The 15,347-nt window shown below is 36.4% G+C and overlaps 1 protein-coding gene across 1 annotated transcript in view; it reads left to right on the forward strand.

The window, feature by feature from the left end:
* Window positions 1-15,347, forward strand: part of COG5 (component of oligomeric golgi complex 5) — a 324,959-nt gene that overhangs the window by 78,846 nt on the left and 230,766 nt on the right. The gene's annotated exons all lie outside the window — the stretch shown is intronic.

Genomic DNA, 15,347 nt, shown 5'->3' on the forward strand with positions numbered 1-15,347 from the left:
AAACAATTTTTAAGTGTAAAACATAGTGTCATTAAGTACATTCACAATGTTGTATCACCACACTATCTATTTCCAGAACCTTTTATCATCTCATAAAGAAACTCTACTTTCATCAAACTATAACTCCCCTCTGTCCCCTTCCCTCACTCCTTGGTAACTTCTGTTCTATTTTCTGTGTCTATGAATTTGCCTATTATAGATACTTTATACAAGTGGGATCATACACTATTTGTCCTTTTGTGTCTGGCTTATTTCATTTAGCATATTTTTTTAGATTAATCTATGTTGTAGCATGTATCAGAATTTCATTCCATTTTTATAGCTGAGTAATATTGCATTGTATGTATATGCCACATTTTGTTTATTCATCCATTGGTGATACTTTTGGCTGTTGACTGTGAACATTGGTGTAAAAGTACTATCCGAGTCTCCATTTACAGTTCTTTTGGATATATATACCCAGGTGTGGAATTGCTGACTCATGTGGTAATTCCATGTTTAACATTTTGAGAATCTGCCAAACTGTATTCCACAGCAGCTGCCCATTTTATGTGTTCACCAACAATGCACAAGGGTTTCAGTCTTTCCACATCCTCATAAACACCTGTTATTTTCCATTTCTAAAAAATAATTTTCACACTCATGGGGATGAAATAGCATCCCATGGTTTTGATTTGCATTTCCCTAATGACTAATGATGTTGAACATGTTTGCTTGTGCTTATTTGTATATTTACTTAAAGAAATGTCTTTTCAAGTTCTTTGCCCATTTTAAAAATGGGTTGGTGGTTCTGTGTAGTTGTTGAATTCTAAATATCTTCTGAATACTAGTTTCTCATCAGATATATGATTAACAAATATTTTCTCACAGTCTATGAGTTGCCTTTTCAGTCTTTTGATAGTATCCTTTGGTGCAGAAGTTTTTATTTTGATGAAGTCCAACTTAATCTGTTTTTTCTTTTGTTCCCTGTGCTTTTGGTGTAACACTTAAACTATTGCCCCCTGGCCCAGTGTCTCAGTTGGTCAGAGCATCGCCCTGATATGACAAGGTTGTAGGTTTAATCATCGGTCAGGGCACATATAAGAATCAACCAATGAATGCATAAAATAAGTGGATCAAAAAATCTCTCTCTCTCAAATCAATTAAAAAAAATAAATTATTGCCAAATCTAGGACATTACTTCTCCCTGTGAGTTCTTCTAAGAGTGGTAAGTAGTTTAACTTTGTAAACAAAAGTTCCACAGGACACTTCTGAGGAATTAAAATAGAGTTTTATTCTGATATGATTTGCAAATCAGAGAACATAGCCTGGCATGAACCAAAGACTTGCTCTGAGGTGGGAAAAATAATGTAAAAGTTTTAAAGATGAAAGTTACAAGGAGCAAAGGGTTGGGTTGCTAGGGGAAGAAAATCATATACTTACATCATTCATTTTCTGAGTGATGGAGACAATTGGACTTTCAACTGTCAGTTGACTCAGTGGTCAGCAAGTGGGGTTGTAAGGTAAGAACAGTGGGTAGTTTGTGCTGACTCATGGTCATCAGATAGTCATGGGATATGGCCAACAGTTGGAGTCATAATGTTACCGGAAAGGGGACCTGGCCCTTAGTGGGTCTGCCTAGGGCTTCCCGGTAGTGCGTGGGTTCTTGACTTCATGTAGGAAAAATGTCACAACAGAAGTCCAGGTGAATTTTAGAGGATGCTTATTAAGGCTGGGGACTGTGAAACAAGGAAGGGCCTAGAGTAACAGGAGAGGGACTAGGTGGGGAAATGAGCCAAGGCTGGGCTGTTTTGACTCACTAAGAAGTCAATGAAACTGGGAACAGTTTCAGGGGGTTTGCCTGGGAGGAGGTGTCGCTGCCAATAGCTGCCTTGGTTAAGATACATGCCCATGGGGGAAGGAGAGAGGGAGTGAGAAGGTGGAAAGGATGGGTGTGCTCCAGGTAGGGAGAGTGCTCTTTGGGACCTTCCTTTTGAGGGATTTTAAAGGCTAGGTTTTTAGGGGAGGTCTCTAAAATAAATTAAACAGATCCTTGGCTGAGGGTAAAAAAGAAAAGAAAAAAAAAAAGAAAAATCCAAAGCATGAGGCAAGATAGGCCAGTTGTACAGAAAAGCCAGTGGAAAGGGATTGGATGGGCCCACAGTTTGGATCTCGGAATCATCAGGGTGGGGCAAACAGTGTGAGCCTGGTTGATGGAGACTCGGATATAAGTGCCTTCCTGTTGGCTCTGTGGGGAAGGGGGGGCGCCTAAGAAAGGGAACAATGGCCTCTGCCAGCACTTGTCTGGCAGAAAGCTGCCACTGTAGCTCAGAGGGAGAGAGTCCAAGTAAGTCCATATGCAGGCCCTTAAGAGGAACTGCCTGGGACTCCAGCAGCCTCCCTCTCAGCCACAATCCCTTGATGGCTTTTACAGCAAGAAGTTACGGGGACTTGTCTTCCTGGCACTGGAACCCTTGGTTGGGGGGCCTGGTGTGGGGCTGGGACCCCTCCTTGTTCCTCTGGGGGGACCTCTGCAGCCAAGATCTCTCTCCTGATTTTAAACCACAACACGGGTGTGAGATCAACCGGTTCCCCGTCTCCACCCCTCCTACCAGTCTTAATGCGCCTTTTTCTTTAAATCTTTAGTTGTAGGACTTACATTCAGCTAGATTTCAGGCTGTTCTGCAGGAAGGTTGTTCTGTAGTTTAGTTGTGTTTTTGATGTTGTTGTGGGAAGATTCAAGTACCACGTTTACCTACGTGACCATCTTGACTGGAAGTCCTCAGGTTTTTCTGTTTCTATAGAAAAGTGCCATTTCAATATAGACAGGGATTGTGTCAGATCTTTAAATCACGTTAAGTAGTATTGTCACCTTAAAGCATTAAATCAACTGATTTATGAACATTTATTTAGACCTTTAATTTCTTTTGGCAGTCTTTTTTAGTTTTCAGTGTGCAATGCTTTCAACCTCCTTAGCTAAATTTATTCCTAAGTATTTTATTGTTTTTGATACTATTATAAATCAGATTGTTTTCATAATTTTGTTTTTGAACTGTTCATTGCTGGTGTATAGAAATATGACCGATTTTTTGTGTGTGCGTCAATTTTATATCCTGCAACTTTGTTGAATGCATTTTTTTAGCTCTAACTTTATGTGTGTATATCTTCTTAAGGCCTTCTGTATACAAGATCTTATCATCTGGGAACAGATAATTTACTTCTTTCCATTTTGAATGCCTTTTTTAAAAAAATATATCTTTATTGATTTCAGAGAGAGGAAGGGAGAGGGAGAGAGAGAAACATCAATGACGAGAGAGTCATTGACTGGCTGCCTCCCGCACCCCCCCACTGGGGATTGAGCCTGCAACCCGGGCATGTGCCCTGACCAGGAATAAACCTCGATCTCCTGTTGAATGCCTTTTTTTTTTCTTGCCTAATTGCACAGTCTATAACTTCCACTACTATGTTGAACAGAAGTAGTTCTTTTCTTGTTCTTGATCTCAGGGAAAAGCTTTAAGTCTTTCATCGTTAAGTATGATATTAGCTGTGGTTTCTTTTTTTATGTATGGTCTTTATTATGCAGAGGAAGTTCTCTTCGATTTCTAATTTATTGTTTTGATCGTGAAAGGGTGTTGAATTTTGTCAAATGGTTTTTCATCAATTGAGATGATTATGTGTTTTTCCCCCTCTTCATTCTGTTAATGTGGTGTATTATATTGATTGGTTTTCCAGGATGATGAACCATCCTTGCATTCCAGGGAGTAAATCCCACTTAGTCATGGTGCTTAATGTCCTGCTGTGTTCAGTTTGCTAGTATATTGTTGAGGATTTTTGTATCTATATTTATAATGGACACTGGCCTGTTGTTTTTTTGTGATGTGTCTTTGCCTGGCTTTGGTATCAGGGTAATGTTGACCTAATATAATGAGTTAGGAAGTGTTGCCTCCTCTTCATTTTTTTTTGGAAGAGTCAGAAATTTTGGTATTAATTCTTCTTTAAATGTTTGGTAGAAAGAATGGGCTTTCCTTTGTTGGAATTTTGTACTTTCTTTTGTTAATCAAATACTTTTGTGTATTCCATTTTACTTTGACTATGGACTTTTTTTGGCTAGTTCTGCTTGATTTACATTTTAGTCATTCTAGATTCTATGATGTTCTATAAGAATTGCTTTGTTGTTGTTGTAGTGGCAGTTAACTTGTCTGGTCTCAAACTACACATTATTTCTTCTGTTAGTCTTTGTCTTTGCTCAGTTCTTTCAGCTTACAGCTATTGCTTTTGTAAGCTAATGCCTGAGAGATTTTCCCTGTACCTCTATAGTTAGCTGTCACTAAGAATTTGGGCAGAGTTGATACTAAGATTATGGGCCTTACCTCTCAGTACATTTTTTTTCTTTCAGAGCTTCCTCTCTAAATTTGCAGCTGCTCCCTCATCCATGAACCCTGTCCTCTGACACCCTGTCCTCTGACACCTCAAATTTGTAAGGCCTGCCCAACCGGCATGGCTCTGTGGTTGAGCGTCAACCTATGAACCAGGAGGTCACGGTTTGATTCCCGGTCAGGGCACATGCCCGGGTAGTGGTCTTGATCCCCAGTGGGGAGGGGTGCAGAAGGTAGTCACTTTCTCATCATTGCTATTTCTGTCTCTCACTCCCTCTCCCTTCTTTTCTCTGAAATCAATTAAAAAAATAATAATTTTGTAAGGCCCTAGCTTTCTGCTGTTTGAACTATGCACTGTTTTGGGAATGCCATCAGTCTAAAAAGCAGTAAACATCCATTTATTACCAGACTTTTAAGGCCATACTCTCATGTGGTTTTTGCTTGCTTTACACTGAAACCCTTCATCTCTCCCCTCCTGCATGTGAATTTTAGTGGTAAACTAAGGATTTGGGTCTCATTCCTTCTGTAGCTCTGTTGCTTTTAGGATTTCTCCCCCTAAATTTATAGCTAATCTGTCTGGAGGGGATCAATGAGGGGGGGAAAGGGGACATTTGTAATATTTTCAACAATAAAGATAAATTATAATAAAATAAAAAGTGTTTTAGTGTTGTGTGATGACCTAGATCCTCCAGCTTGATCCAGTTACTCTTCCAGGATGGAAGGCTACCCAAGATGATGATCTCTTCTTTGGAAAATAAAGGAGAGAAGTAACCTCTGCTTGGTTTTCTCCAAAAATACTGAATTGTAGTAGTTGCGGGGTAGAGGGTAGAGGACAGAGAGAAGGTAGTTTATTTCTTTATTTTTTATAAGGTTTGATGATACTTAACCATAGCCACCTAAAAGAGACTTTCCACCTAAAACTAAGTAATAAAATTGACACTTTAGAGTGAATTAAATTGTGGCAATGAAAATAAAAACTGAAGAAAAAAAAAGTAACTGGAAAGACTTCTACTGAGGGTAAACGACTTAAATAAATCTTGTGAATGGGCATATGGAGGCTAGTTATTTTAATGTAACAACCAGAACACAGTATTCATAAACTTTTCTTTCATCAAAGTAATATTCACTTTACTAACACTTTAGAGACTTCAAAACATCACAAGATTATAACATAAAATATCATAATTATTTCTGCTATGTACTTTGTAATTAAGAGAAATGAGATCATAGGCTTTGAAACCACCTACACCTTGATTTTAAATACAATTTTCTTTCCTCTTGCTAACTGTGAATTTCAACAAGTTAACTGCTCTCTCAGATTTCAAAGGGCTGTTGGGTAGATTTAATGAGAACAGGTTTATAGATTGCCTTTGACCTTGCCTAGTATATAATAGATCCCCCAAATAATGCTTCCCTCCCTCCCTCCCTCTTTTTTGTTGAGAGTATTACAGATGTCCCCCATTTCCCTCCCTTACCCCCCTCCACCCATCTCCCACTCCACTCCAGGCCCCCACCTGTCCATTGTTTGTGTCCATGGACTGTTTATATATGCTTATAAGTTATTTGGTTAATATCTTCCCACCCTCCTTTTTGCTTTCCCTCTGAGATCTGCTGGTCTGTTCCTTGCTTCCATGTCTGTGGTCCTATCTTGTCCGACAATCTATTCTGTTCCTTAGATTCCTCATGAGTGAGATTGTGTGATACTTGTCTTTCTCTGACTGGCTTATTTCGCTTAGCATAGTGTTTTCCAGGTCCATCCATACTGTCCCAAAGGGTAAGAGATCCTTCTTTTTTACAGCCCCATAGTACTCCATGGTGTAAATCTGCCACAGCATTTTTACCCACTCATCTACTGTTGGGCACTTGGGCTACTTCCAGATCTTAGCTATTGTAAATAGTGCTGCTATGAACATAGGGGTGCATATATTCTTTCTGAGTGGTGTTTCGAGATTCTGAGGATATATTCCTAGAAGTAGGATCACTGGGTCAAATGGAAATTCCATTTTTAATTTTTTGAGGAACTTTCATACTGTTTTCCATAGTGGCTGCACCAGTCTGCATTCCTACCAGCAGTGTACTAGGGTTCACTTTTCTCCATATCCTCGCCAGCAAGTTAAAGATGGGCACTGGAGGGGAATAAAAACCATTTGAGAAAAGTGAATATCAAGTCTCAAATTCCTACTGGTACAGGAAAGAATTGTACTTTTTTTCAGGAACTAGATTCCTTTTTTAAAAATTACATTACATAATTGAATTGAAAATACATTTGTCAAAATTTTTAAAAATGAAATTTCAGGAAAATGATAAAAACTGCCATTTATTGCTGTGTGGCAAATACTGTACTAAACATGGTATATGTTTTATCTAATTGAAGCTTTACAGTAGCCCCTTGAGGTACATGTCATCATTTTACAGATGGGGAAGCGGAGTTTGGATGAGATTAAGTAGCATGCCCAGGAGAGTTCCTGCACTTATTATGTCCTTCACTTGTATTCTGGTGGAGAGGTGCTAATGAGAATCAGAGTTCAGTGAGACAGAAGTATTGTGTGAATTGGGACTTTCGTAAATTTGGAGTAGGGGCTGTGACAATATTATTTATCAGTTAAAATTGAATGACCTATATAACTTACATTATTGGCACCTTCCCTCTTCCATTGATGCTGCTTGCATTTTTCTTTTGAACCAACATTTATCTCAGCTGAGATATGAGATTGGTTTGGGATATAAATGATTTCCTTTTGAAGATTACAAGAAATTAAAACTATATTTTAGTCAAGGGTTTGTAATTTGCTTCTGGTTACTTAAATGTATTCTAGAGAACATTTAAGGACATTAAACAGGCATCATTTAAATAGCCCCTGCAGTTTTAGTTTTAACATTTTATTGAAGTATAAAAATTTTGCACATACTGTAAGTGTACAGCTTAATGAATTTTTACCCCTGTAGTTTTGATACCTTGACCTAATTAAAATATAAGATAACAGAGGAAAACTTACTGAAAGAATATTCCAAAGGCTGGAGAAATCACAATGAATGTACTGTGTTAATGGAGTTGTTCAGGGTATGTTAAATGGAAATGTTATGTTTCAGGTATTTAACATTTTAACTTTGGGGAAAATACATAGTTTTGAATGCAGAAGGAAGAAATGAGAAAAATGCTATCTACTACTCTTGGTTTAAAATAAACCAAAAAAATAGGTAATAATAATATGTTTTCATTTTTTTAAACCTCTGCAAAATATGACAGAGGAATGAGTGTTTTATAAAGCATGTACATAAATAAAGACATTAAACTAAAGAGAAAAACAAAAGCTGGATTTTAACAAATTAGTCTCAATCTGGACAGTACCTTTGTGAGGAAAATGTCTCCTTTAAATATTATATCTAAGTGATCAATTAATTTGACTTTTAAAAACTCCATTTTACTTGTATAAGTTTCATTTAATAATATGATTTTACACTTATGTTTGATGATTATTATTAGGTCCTGATTGCAGCTGAGAAAGGAATTTTGATAAGACCTGCCATATTCTATATCTTTTTATTTTTTAATAAATAGGTTTAGAATAATCAGCTCAATTCTGTGTTATTTTAGAAATTAAGTATTACTATCAGACTACTATCAGTGGTTTAATAAAATAATTTCTTTAATTTGTAAAATTATACTAATATATGTTTATTGTGAGAACTAGAAAATTCAGGTATATATTAATTGCTGAAAACTAGAAAATGTAGGTAGGTATCACCTAGAAATTAATTTTGGGAAACTAACCTCCTAACTATTTGCCTATAGATTACTCTATTCACATTATTTTGTTCTTAACATTACATTATGGGCATCTTTCCATGTTAATAAACATAGATCTGTATCATTTTAATGGCTGGATAATATTCAGCTGAAAACTTTCTGGTAATTTATGTAAATAGTCTACTATTTTAAGTATTTCGCCTTTTTTTTTTTTTTTTTTACTAGTGTAATTATCCTTTGATGATCATACTTGAATATACATTTTTGCAAATTTTTTAAAACTTTATCTTAATTTTTTAAAGTATTACAGATATCTCCCCTTTTTTTCCCCTTTGATCCCCTCCATCCTGCATCTGCCCCCCCCCAGGCCTTCTCCACACTATTGTCTGTGTCCATAGGTTATGCATATAAGTTCTTTGATTAATCTCTCCTCACCCACTCCCCTACCCCTGCCTTCCCACTGAGATTCATCAGTCTGTACCATGCTTCTATGTCTGTGGATCTGTTTTGTTCCTCAGTCTATTTTGTTTATTAGATTCCACATATGAGTGAGATCATGTAAAACTGAATCAGGAAGAATCAGAAAACATGAATAGGCTAATAACAACTGATGTAATCGAAGGTAATAAAAAAATTTCGAGCAAACAAAAGCGCTGGTCTGGATGGCTTCACAGGGGAGCTTTCTAATTCTTTAAGTTGTAGGGTTAGAGAGTTTACTAAAAAGCTTTCTTGTTTTTACAGGTAGGCCTACAGTGCTATGAACTTCCTTCTTAGGACTGCTTTTGCTCTGTCCCATAGATTTTGGGTTGTTGTGTGTTCATTTTCATTTGTTTCCAGGAAGTTTTTGGTTTCTTTCTTGATCTTATTGGTAACCCATTCATTGTTTAATAACATGTTATTTAGCCTTCATGTGTTTGAATGTTTTTTAGTGTTGTTACTGTAGTTGATATCTAATTTCATGCCCTTGTGACCTGAGGTGCTTGACCTGATTTCAGTCTTCTTGAACTTGTGGAGACTGGTCTTGTGTCCTAACATGTAGTCTATCTTTGAGCATGACCCATGTGCACTTGAGAGGAATGTATATTCTGCAGCTTTGGGGTGAAATGTTTTATAAATATCAATTAAATCCATCTGATCTAGTGTGCCATTTCGTCACTTTTTCTGTGTTGACTTTTTGTCTGGAAGATCTATCCAGTGAAGTCAGTGGGGTGTTCAAGTCCATGACCATGACTGTATTGCTGTTGATCTCTCCGTTAAAGTCCTTAAGATTATTATTGATAAGTCCTTATTTATTACCGTTTTAATTTTTTATCCCTATTTCTTTTTATTACAGCAGTCCCTTTAACATTTCCTGCAATGATGATTTGGTGGTGATAAACTCCTTTAGCCTTTTTTTGTCTGGAAAGCTCTTTATTTCACCATCTATTTTGAATGATAGCTTTGCTGGATAGAGCAGTCTTTGTTTCAAATCCTTGTTTTGCATTACCTTGAATACTTCATGCCATTCCCTTCTGGCCTGTAGAGTTTCTGATGAGAAGTCAGCTTACAGGCTTATGGGAGCTCCTTTGTAGGTAACAGATTGCTTTTCTCTTGCTCCCTTTAAGATTCTTTCTTTGTCTTGAATTTTTGGCGTTTTAATTATGATGTGCCTGGGCATGGGCCTCTTTGGATTCTTCTTGCTTGGGACTCTCTGTGCCTCCTGAACTTGTGTGCCTTTTTCCTTGACCAGATTAGGGAAGTTTTCTGCCATTATTTCTTTAAACCAGTTCTCTAACCCTTGCTTACTTTTGACCTTTTCTGGCACTCCTATGATGTGACTTGTAATATTTCATGTTGTCCCGCAGCTCCCTTAGACTCTCCTCCTGTTTTTTAATTGTTCTTTTCTCTTTGGATCTCTGATTAAGTGAATTTTTCTACTCTGTCTTTTAATTCACTGATCCCATCCTCAGCTTCCTCTAATCTGCGGTTTATTCCTTCCAATGTATTCTTTATTTCTGTTATGACATTTTTAATTTCCTTCATAGTTTCCATATCTTTTTTCATGCTCTTGAGCATCCTTACTATCAATATTCTGAACTCCATATCCGATAGATTGCTTATCTCCCTTTCATTTATCTCTTCTGGAGACTTCTCTTATTCTTTCATTTGGGGTTGATTTTTCTCTCTCCCCATTTTTTCTGCCTATTTGGGTTTGTTTCTATGTATTAGGTAGGCCTTCTAGGATTCTCAGTCTTTTTGGAGGGTCTCTGGTGCACGCCAACGTCAGACACTCTTTGTGACTGGCCTTGAGTACCCTGTTTGGAGCTATCAATACCCCATGGCTTGAGGTCTTCTCTGTTGGGGCTGAGTGCATTTGGGCAGGACCAAGATGCACACCAAAGTCTGCTTTGTCAAGGCCCAGGTCCAGAAGCAGATCATGGAAAGACTCAAAGCTCTCTGAAGTCTGCCTGTGACCTCAGGCTGATTAATCTGATTATTTTAATGAGCCTCTGTCTGTAGAAACTCAACAGGGTGGGGTGGCTGGTTGTTATCAGTCTATTAACGAGCATTAGGTTATAGAAACTCCTCTGGGTAGGGTGAGAGGTTTTCCCGCAGGGTGGGGCAATTGCTTTCCCCTCTGGCAAAAGCTGCTCAGTAGGTGAATGTCTGTCTCTGCGGTATGGAGGAAGACTTAGGACAGGAATCCAGAAGGGTGCTCTCTGAGCTCCATCAGCAGAGCCCACAACCCTAGATTCTCCTCACACATCTCCAGTCCACTCTGCTCTCCCTCTGCTGGTGCCCAAGATGAGTGGCTGCACACGAAACTTTGTGCATTGACTCTTTAAGAGGGTGCCTGCAGTTCCAGCCATTTCTCCCTGGCAGACAGAAACCCTGCTGCTTTTCACAGCCAGTTGTTATGTGAGCATCTTTCTCAGTTCTGGTGCTCTTCCCTGGGAAGCTCAGCCTGGAGTTTAGACCCCTGAGTCCTCAGTGGGAACCCACCACATCTGAGATAATCCCTCCAGACCTTCAGCTGCTGCCTGTGGGAGCCCAGCCAGCCCTTTTGCGCCTCTGCACTTCCTATCAGTCTCAATGTGGTCTCCACTTTTCCTCCTTGGTTATGAGGGTACTCTCCAATTTGTCTTCAGTTGTAGTTGATTATTCTGGATGGTTTTTCTGTATTTTAGTTGTAATTCCAGTTTGGTCCCAGGAGAGTGAAAGTTTAGCTTCCACTTAGTCTGCCACCATGTTTAATCTCCACAATATTGTTTTCTTAGGACACATTTTTGAAGTTTCTTGGTCAAAGGTTATGTTTAAGATTTTGCTTAATATTTCAAAGTGAAATTTATTTTCAGTACCAATGTGAAAGAGCATACCTGCAACTTAGTCATAATTAGTAGGCATTAGTATTTTAAAAATTATTTGCTAGTCATATATTGTGAAAAATGGTATATTAATGTGTTTTATAATTTGTTCTAATTTGCATTTTGTCTTTGCTGACTGTGGTTGAATTGTTTTGTGTTTGTCGTTTGTTTTTCATTGGCGGACTACCTGTGTTTGTTCTTGGCCCATTTTCCTGCTGCAGTGTTGGTAACTGTTCTTTATATAATAGAGGTACATTTGTGTTAATATATAGGCTAAGTTTCTTTTATGGTTGGTTTTATCCTATTTTATTTTTTAAAGTTTTATAGTTATGCTTGTTAATCTTTTTCTTAATGCATTACTTTGGTTCTCCACTACAGTATTACAAAAATATTCATCTACATACTTGTCAAATATTTTTGTTTTTAATTTTATCCATCTGCAGTTTATTTTGGTATAACTTAAACACCTTTAATTACCACATTTCACAACACCTGGAAGTGCCATTCACTTTCACATGAAATATTATGTGAATTGTGCTTTCTGGATTTGTAATTCACTGGCTTTGGTGGTAGTAAGCAGTTGACTTTATTTTGCCAATGTTTAGTTATTTCCCCAATATCACTTAATGACTAATTTATCTCTTCACCTCACATTTAAAATATTCCATTATTTCATAGTACATTCCTTTATTTGCTTGAATTTTTTATGGATTTTCTATTATATCTCAGTTGTCTATTCTTACTTTTCTTTTTAAATTTTGGGGTTAAGTATTTTGTTTTTGTTGCATTTAATTATTTTTTACTTTACAGCTAGATTTTTCCAGCATTTTCTTTTTTATAGTTTTTAATAGGAAAATAGAATTAGACATATTCATTTTTTTCACTGAAATTTTTTCAAGGCTGTCTTTGTGTAACTTGTAGGTTGTCTCTAATTCTACATTTGAAAAACAGAGATGGCACTATTACTAATATTTGGATTCTAATGATTTTCTAATATTATATATTAAGTCTCAATGAAAAGTATCTGATGTGAGATCTACTGTGATCAGGGGATGAAAATTAGCGGGACTGTACTTTAGGATGTGGAAAATGGAAATTGAGAGAGATTGAGGTGGAGAGGTTAGGTCAGAGGCTAACATAATGATCTAGGTATTGGGGGCCTAAACTATGAGATAGAAATAAAGTATAAGTGTATATATTTTAGATGCGCTCAAATCTAGAAAGACTTTCACTGGGCTTTGGGTTTAAATTAAAATTTTTTTTGCCTGTCAGAATAGGATTATTACCTATTTTCCAGCTTTACCTATCCCTGCTTCCATATTCATAGTCTGTACACCAGCCAAATTGAATTAGTCCCTGGTCTGGAGACTTTGTTTTCTTGCTTCTCTGTAATTGCTCATGCTTGTGTCTCTGCCTGATATTCTGTTGTTACCTAGGTGCCATCAGCCAGTCTCATCCTTCAGTAAAGTTCATTTCAGTTGCCATTTCCTGTCTACAGTTTTTCCAGGTACATGTGCTTCTTTTCCTTTGAGCCCCATTGCTCTTCGTTTGTACTCTTATTGTAGTTATATTTTGCCTTGTGACATTGATGTTGACATATTTGTCTTATTGCCACTGCTTCTGTAAGTGCATACAACTCAAACCTTTTATGTAATGTTCAAATTTGGGCAAGTGAGGGCTAAGTGCTATTATTAGGGGCCATTTAAAAGTGCTTTTATGATTTTTTAAAATGCTTTTAAGATAACAGACTTGTTTATGATAGTAACTAGGATTTTATGGTTATTGCTACTTGACAGTTTTGTCTGGATGTTTTGTGTATCTGCCTAGTAGGTCCTGTGACATATGCTATTCATATGTTTTTAGAAATGTTTATGTGTTATAGAACCAGTTAGTATATTTATTAATATAAATGGTATGATAGAATACTATATTTAAAAGTAAAAGGTGCTCCTGTTTTATTTCTTATATTTACAACAGCGATAAAATATTTATATGGTGTCTTTTACCGTGTAGTTGAAAGCACAGTTCTTTTAGCTCTTATTGTATCTGTTCTAACTGTATCTTTGAAATATCAGTAGAAAGATGTTTTAATGAGGATCAGTCAGAACTATCAGGCAAAGTAGATTATTGTAGAATTGGTTGATGAAAATTTCAGGCTTTTAACTTGTCATATTAGAATTTGCTAACAGCCACTTTTATGCAAGAGTGGAGTGTCAGTCTGTGAATATTAGTCTTTCCCTCAGCTCATGTGGCTATTCAAGTTTGTGATTTTGCATTTAACCATTTTCCTGGCAATTTTTCCCCCCTGAATTTTGTTGAGAGATAATATCTATGGAAGATTTTTCTGAAGGCTAATTAGTCCATTCATTTCTCTTGACTAGTAAATCTCTGAAGGTGGGGTTGTCCAGGAAGAGATAAGTTAGTGAATCATAATTACCTGGGGGCCTTTTGTTTGTTTGTTTTTAAGAACATCTGTCCAGTTGGAAGTGCCATATCTCTTTTCCAAGGAGTCTGATGAACCCCTTAAATGCTTTCAAAATGATTGAGATCCACTGTTTTACTATTCTAGAATCTGTTTTTGGATTAAACCAGAATAGGATTTTGTATCTGGACATTATGTTATTCATTCCCATATAATTATTTTTATTAAATTTCCCTTTACTTTGCCATAATTGTACAGTGAGGAAAATTGTAATCATATAAAGATTTTTTGTTGTCTTTTCTGTAAGGTTGTCATGGCCATTTTTGTATGTTGACATAACAAACAAGTTGTAGAAACATTGTTTACACATTATACACTTTTTGAGAAGATCCATGAAAGACAGTGGTCTCTGGTCTCAGTATTAAGAATAGTTTGTACTTCTACTGAACAGCTAGAGGATTTCTATTTTATTGATGCTAAAAGTCCTGCAGTCAACCCTTTTTTTTCTCTATATTACCTAATAGAAAATATAGGGACGGTTTTGACTCACTTCTTGTAAGAATGTAGGACTTAATGATAAGCATTTTGCATTTTCATGTCATACCAGGTTAATTCTAAGCTTTTCATTCTTTTCAACTTTCGTATTCTGATTTTATTACTTATTTTCTCATTTAATTTTAGCTAAAATTATATGCATTTAAAAATTGTTTTATCTTTTGAGTAAGGCAGAATATGAATCAATAAAATTATATGTAACATTTACCAATTTTGCTTTCTCTTTCTTACTTTTTCTTAACACTAAGAATAGTATTAGTTTTAATTTTGTGTTACATACTCTTTTGAGGATCTTACTGATCTGTAGATGTTTGCTCCAGAGAAAAAATCCACACATACCCATTAAATTTTGCACAATTTCAGAGGACTTATGGGACTCCAAGAAACCCAGTGCCAGAGTTTTATTACCCAATGTTGGAATATATTATTTGGAAAGTGTTTTTCTGTAAGGTGTCTATATCTAATCACCTGAACTCTTATCTTTATGTATTTAAATTGTGTTCCCTAGCAATCCATTTTAATAATGCTAGCTTTTATGGCTTGGTTGTATGATTCAATGAATAAAAATGCTAAAAAGCAAAAGAGTTATTACCAAAGATGATAATATCAGTATTGTTGGAAAAAATTCTTAGTGAAAGGGTTAATAAGAAATGTCCCCAGGGTAGTGTTTACTCAGTGTCATTTGAGGTATTTACCGAATGTCAGTGTTACTTAAACTGTTATACAACAGAATAGGAAATTAAAGTTGTCATAAATTATCAAGAGTAGCTGAATATTCACAAAATTGTGTTGATGGTACAAAGGAAATTACAATAACAAAGGGAAAATGTTTGACTCAAACCATCTACCTAACTTCAGTGACATCTGTTCAAAAGATATGCAAAATATAGTTTAGTGTTTTCCCTGAAAATTTATGTCTTATC

The sequence above is a fragment of the Miniopterus natalensis genome, chromosome 10 (assembly GCF_054644295.1).
Source record: "Miniopterus natalensis isolate mMinNat1 chromosome 10, mMinNat1.hap1, whole genome shotgun sequence".
Lineage (NCBI taxonomy): Eukaryota > Metazoa > Chordata > Mammalia > Chiroptera > Miniopteridae > Miniopterus > Miniopterus natalensis.